The sequence below is a fragment of the Osmerus mordax genome, chromosome 9 (genome assembly GCF_038355195.1).
Source record: "Osmerus mordax isolate fOsmMor3 chromosome 9, fOsmMor3.pri, whole genome shotgun sequence".
Taxonomy (NCBI): domain Eukaryota; kingdom Metazoa; phylum Chordata; class Actinopteri; order Osmeriformes; family Osmeridae; genus Osmerus; species Osmerus mordax.
Genome location: NC_090058.1, coordinates 10,379,356 through 10,386,188, shown reverse-complemented (window position 1 = coordinate 10,386,188; position 6,833 = coordinate 10,379,356).

Below are 6,833 nucleotides of genomic sequence, written 5' to 3'. Positions count from 1 at the left end.
ATAAAGCCCGCCCAGTACAGCCATTCACAGTACCCAGATCAAAGAGCTAATTCCAGAGCCATGGATGTGTGCGTGTGTGTGTGTGGTGGAGAGGGGGTCGCCTCTACAGTTTACATGCCTGTCACCCTCCAGCACGCAGACAGACTGAGCATTGCGGGCCTCTTAATTGATTAGAAGTAATTAGTCTGTTTCCTATTGCCGGGAGGGGGTTCAGGGTTCTGACAAATTTGATTACCTCAACAGAGTTCAGCTCTGCTGGGGCTAGACTGGTGGTGTCCTGACCCAGAAACAATATTTGGTTACACAATCAGTTAAGCGAGTGTACTGTATATCCTTTTTGGCCAAAAACATGTTCCTCTTCTATAGTGGGGGTGATGGAAGTGTACTGTAGGAGAGTGGGGGAAGGAAGTCTAGCCATCTCTGCTGTCCTTGGACAGGATTCCCGTGAATCTGAGGACTCTCCTCTCTCCCAAAGATTACTTTTATTTCTTAAAGAGGAGCTATAAAAAGAAAGTATCCACATAGTGCTGTCTTTCAGGGCCAATTTGCATGGCAGTCTTGAGACTTGCAGAGCCAATTGATTTATTTGGGGGTTGCTTTTTTTGATCTCTCATACAGCAGCAGAATCTCAAGATTTGTTTTCACAAAGGGGACAAATAAGCAGAGTCTGTGTGTGTTTATCTGGGACAGGGAGGGTGGTGGTGGATGTGTGTGTGTGTTTGGGGGGGGGGTTGATGGTTGGGGAGAGATGGTGGGGGCAGAGAGGAAGAGGGAGAGCGGGGGAGACAGGATAAGGATGAGGGGCGGAGTGGGTTTGAAGTGAACGGAATGGGGGGGGGGAGGAAGGGAGAGACGGAGTGGTGGAGGAACCAAGGAGAGGGCACCGCGAGTGGTGTAGGGAAGGAAGCCTGGGTGAAGGTGACGGGGGAGGGACTTCAGAGGGGTGTGTGTGGGGGGGACGGTGGGTCTACTTTGAGGCCTGTTGCATTGACTCTGACCGTGGCCTGAAAGCCAACTGAAAGCAACTCCATTCACATTGAAAGTGGCTTTATGTGCATTGACAGCAACACTGGGGCGGCCTGGCAGACAGGGAGCAGGGTGTCACACCGACACAGCCATCCCGACACACACGCCTGCTCTCCCTCCCATAACCTCGTTTTCACGCGAGCAAATGTCATCGTTTGGATTTAGTTCCTTACAAGTGTGTTTATTTGAATGTCCGTGTGTGTGTGCGGGCATGTTTGTGTAACATATGAAGAGGCATTCATGTGTGTGCCCACCCACTCTCTCACACTCATGCCGGCGCTTGTGCCCGGACGTTGTTTGTATGTTCCTGTGATGAATTGTTTGTGCATATGAAAGTAGAAGGGTGGTCACGTGGGAGGTAGGTGTGTGTGTGGATGAACACGCAGCAGCCCCTGTTGCTAGGTGAAATTTGAACGGTGCTGTTGTGAAGGCCGTTCTGTGGTCTACACTGCCTCCCGGTGGAGAGGAGAATATTTGTCCATTTGTGTCCTCGTGGTTTACCTTCAGATGATAATGATGAGCATGGTGGCCATGATAATATTATGAACCGGGCTCAGTTCTTTTTACATTGCGTTCATTAATTGTGGAGTCAGATGGCTGTGCGGTTAGGGAGTCGGGCTATTAATCAGAAGGTTGTTGGTTCGATTCCCGGCGGTGCAAATGACGTTGTGTCCTTGAGCAAGGCACTTCACCCTACTTGCCTCGGGGAGAATGTCCCTGTACTTACTGTAAGTCGCTCTGGATAAGAGCGTCTCCTAAATGACTAAATGTAAATGTAAATTGTTACCGTCCTGTCCATCTTGTGTTCCTACACATCCTATACCGTCTTGTGAATAGCTGACATCAACGCAGACCTTAGTCTCTGTGTCTCTCTGATGGAGCACACGGAGCTCCTGGTTCCTACCTGAAGGTCCTGTGGTGTTATTCTGCTCCTGTATTTCTCAGCCCTGTAGATGACCACTGCCCAAACTGCAAATGCAATACAGAACACTGCAAACGCTCCACAAATTCAAAACTCAGAATGTCTGTGTTTCAACGAAATTTACATACACAAACTCAATTTGTTCACACCTAAATGTGGTCATAACATATCTATATGTTTAGATGGCAAAAAAACGAACTTTGCTTAAGCACCCTGGAAGTCCAATAACTTAACACAGCCTACCTGCCTGCATGAATGATTGAGAGATCGTGTCATAATCTCTGCAATTACACGCAGTACCAGTAGAGGGAGCAAACACTACAAGATGTCAAACATACTCCTAAACAGGTTCAGGATCTAGGAATTAAACTTCTTCAAATTCTGACATCTGTGTGCATACATGTCCACTGTAGAATTCTTCTCTTAGCAGTGGTTACAGTAACTCAAGCATCCTGACAGTCAGTCAGTGGACGCAAAGACACCGGCTGTCTGGGTTTCCTGTGTTGTGGTTCTAGACTTCCTTCCCTTCTACCACAAAGGGTATGGGGTGTTGACTTCTAGACACTTCACAACAAACCTGCAAGCTACAGGCCTCCTACCACACACACACACACACTTCACCTCATAGCAGACCTCGTGAGGATGAGAAACATCAGTTTGTTTCATGAGCTGATTTGTTCGGTGGAAGTTTGACATGTTATCTTGCCTGCTTTTGTCGGGTTTAGAATCTCTTTTTTTCTGTAGCTATTTAGTGTATCGTTTTTTTTTTTACAGTTAGTTTCAAACATTTGTCCAAACTGGATATTACTGTACAAAATGTCTGATTCATTGCTGTAGCACATAATATGCACATATAGAATGCAGTATATTAAATACAGTAAAGTGGTACCACTCTTTTACAAAGGACAGGTCTATTTAAAATATCCCAAATACTTAAAAGGCCAGAACATCTAGTTTGTTACTGGTTGTTTAGTGTTTCTTAGACCAGTGTCTTATTTGTGACAGTGTTCTTGATCGAGGCCAATGAAGCGTTGTCATAAAATTGAATTAGAACACCTAATTCATTCAGTTATATTTCATACATTCTGACCAGAACAATTCAGTTTCCTTGTGATTAATTTAAGCATGTATTGTAACAGATAGAGTTGTGCCTTGTGCCCATTGAGAGGACTGATGCAGAACCTTCAGAAAGACACGTAGCAGACAGTGTTGGACTGTCTGCCTCCTTAACTGCAAAGATGGAACTTGTTGGACATTACCAACCAACAGGATGGGTGAAATATGGGAGGTAATGCTAGACCACACACACACACAAACACACACACACACACACACACACACACACACACACACACACACACACACACACACACACACGTACACACGTAGTCATTGCCAACCTTTATTCTGCTTCACCTCACTGAAACTCTTTTGAATAAATCTTTCTCTGCAGTCAACCTTTTCATCTCTATCTTAATTCTCATCTTTCTATCTGTTTGTCAGACATACAGCACTCATCTCCATCTTTCCCCCTCCCTCCTCATGTCTTCCCCTTCTTCCTCACCTCCCCACCTCTATTGTCTCCCCCCCCACCCTTTCTCAGCCTCATTTCCACCTCCTCTTGTCTTCTACCTTCGCCTCCCTCCTCTCTCCATCTCCTGTGTCTGTGATGCCCCCAATCCCGATCTCGGGATTTGCCCCCCGAAACCCAAACCCACCCCCACCCGCGTCTCCTCCCACCCCACCCCCCCAAGTTTCAGCTGGGAGGTACGTGTTGAGACAGAGGGGCTAGCCCCAGGCTACAGCTCCAGCTAGGACGGTTTGGGAGAAAGAGAGGCGCGCAGGAGAGGCGGCGCGCTTCCCTTTCCCCCTCTCAAGCGTCGCGTTCAAGTAGGTAAACAAGCCGGCAGCGGCACCAGAAAACACTCAACCTCCTTCCGCCGCCTCTTCACAAGTCAAACGACATCACGTCACTTCCATTCAGCGGATTTGCATCGTGAAACGGCTCCTCCAGCACTCCCGCTTTTCCCTTTGCTCACCCAGATGTTTGTCATCCGGGAAGAAAAGAGACACGATTCTTCCCTCCCAAGGGGCGACCACGTCACTTGAGCGTACACCGTGTGGAACACGGCCTAGTGCCCCTCTCGATGTGGACATTATCTGACACTAACACATGTTTGGCTGTACCGACGTGAACTTCACAGCAGCCATAAGCTGTTCCCTCACGTCACGAGTGTCTCCTCTAGGTCGGCTGTTCCTAAGTCCTGTCTTCCCTTTGATCACCGTGATCTGCTCATCCGGTTAGCGAGCAGGGAATGAGTGTCATCGCCATTTAACGCACCACCTCTTACGATAGGGGGACGGCGAACTCGATGTTCCCACATGCAGATATCAGGAGAACTTTGGGATCGAGTACTAGGTGACACACACGCAGGCGTGCACATACACACTCTCACCAACAGATGCAAACAGAAACACACATGTACACACATACACAAGTTTTTTTCTGTCACATCAAAATATCCCACTGCAGGCATAAGAACAAGCGTTTGGCACACCGCTTAAACCTGATGATCTAAACCTGGGTGCCCCTGTGTTTAGGAGGGCCAGTTACAACACGCAGGCAGAAGACAATCCTTTCCATTCAGTGGGATAGTAAACACCAGCTCTCCTTAGCAGAGGGACTGTTTTACTAAGACAAGGTGCAGCTGGATGTGTGAAGTGCCAACAGGTTTCTGGGATTGAATATGATGGTTTGATGAGTCACCATTCTCCTTTTCTGATCTGTTTCCACCCTCAGGTCCTTATTGCAGTCGGCCCGGGACACAGAGACTGGTGACCTCACCTCTGCCGTGTCTCTGGTTCTCTCAGGGAGGACGAGTTAGCCTAGCCTAGCCTTGCCTGCTTACCTCTCAGTCTGGACCTCTATTGCATGTTCTGTTGTGCTGGCTGGCTTTTCCTCTTCATTGTTACAAATTATCTTTCTACTCACATTGCATTCAGACACAGAACACTGTATTTAGCGTTTATGTTGATGGGGTTTGTAGTGAAGATCTTTGTTACTGCCTGAATGTGCTAAACATCCACCAGAGGGTGCTGTTGTATTTGACTTAGACACGGGGAACACTTGGCATGGAAAGTTAACTTTACAAGACAATGGCGTTCAGTGTGTCACAATATTATCATTGTAAAATGCGAATGCAGAGATATGACAGACTCAGTTTGTCTATTCCTCAAACGGACAAATTTACCAAATAAAAGTTTTTCGATGTATTTCGAGTGTTAATTTACAGAGAATGATGTAGGTGAATTCCCTAATATACCATGAAGTTGTTGCAGATGGAGGATATAGGGCAGGAACTGACAGGAGCGCACTGACACTAACTGCACACAGACCTTCTGAGGCCTCATAACTGTGTCACAACTACACAAGCACAGACGCCCCTACCTTCCTGAGGAGTTGAGAACTACCCTGGCTGCTAGGAGAGCAGAGAAGCACTAATTCTCTGTTCCTCCTTCTGTGTGTGTGTGTGTGTCTGCCATTCTCTGAACTCTAGGGCACACCTTCAGCAGCAGCTACCAAGGATAGGATGGTACAGAGGAAGAGAGAGAGAGAGAGAGCGAGGAGGGGGGAGGGGGGGGAAGAACGCGCCACATAAAAAGAAGAAGTTCATCCTGTGATAAACACATAGCAACACATCCCACCGGACCCCACGTCGGAGACGAGGGCCCCTGCTAAACGCGAGCTTGTCTGCGCTTCGCACTACAAGGGGAGACGCCGTGCGGAATTCGTGTTTTGTCCCTGGGTTGTGCGTTTGAGAACATTAGAGGGCTTTTTAGCGCGCCTCTCTGTACCCTACTGCTTCCATGAAAGGGCCTCTGCAGACACAAGGCAGCGTCTCACAGAACACATGCAGAACAACGGAAGGAGAGGAGGAAGGGGAGAGAGAATCAGAAAGAGAGAGACACAGAGAGAGAGAGAGAGAGAGAGAGAGAGAGAGAGAGAGAGAGAGAGAGAGAGAGAGAGAGAGAGAGAGAGAAAGAGAGAGATGAGTAAAGTAACATATACATATGGCACTTGATATTGTTCCCTTTCAGGTATTCTTTTGGGTGTTTTTTCTTTTCCTCCCATCGTTACACACAAAGGAAGCAACAGCGACTCAGAACTTCAAAGATGCCCGTGAAGCAATCCCACATCGCCAGACTCCGTTTCTGAGTGGAGCACAGTGCTGTGCTGAGCCGCTCCGCCCTAACACCGCCGTGCTGTGTAGTCGAGTAGGGCGCAGGGCGCGTTTGCTAATGAAGACAAGGGGGTTTCTTCATCTCATCATGCTCAATTACCAAACCCTCCAAACCCAGACACATCTAACAGACAGCTTCACTCTCACAAATTCAAAGTACAACATCCTGTACATTTTCCCGTAGATATCACAATGTCATGGAGAACTAGGTTAAAACGACGGACTCTTTTTTTCCGTGCATGTTGTTGTTTATGGTGGCGAGGGGCCTGCTCTATCGTCAGTTGTGGTGTAGCTGTGCAGGCAGCGAGGACATCTTGGTGTTGCTACATGAGCAAGTCAAGGTCTCCCAGACGGCTGCATCTGTCTTCCTCACACCAGGCCTTCCTGACAGATCTGAAGGGGTTAAAAGGCTAGCCAAGTCCACAGCCTTGTATAGACACCACATACGTATCAGAGGCACATAGCTGGCATCCCAGAGCGGGGTGACAAAGGGATGCCATGGTGACGGATGTCGTGCACACACCGACCGGTGAACCGGTCAGAGGCCTTGTCTTGTTGTACGTGAGTGTCTCAAGGGCCCAGCAGACACACCCAAACGGGGGACGGACATTTCCTACACGCGTGTATCAGGCGGTGTACACTTG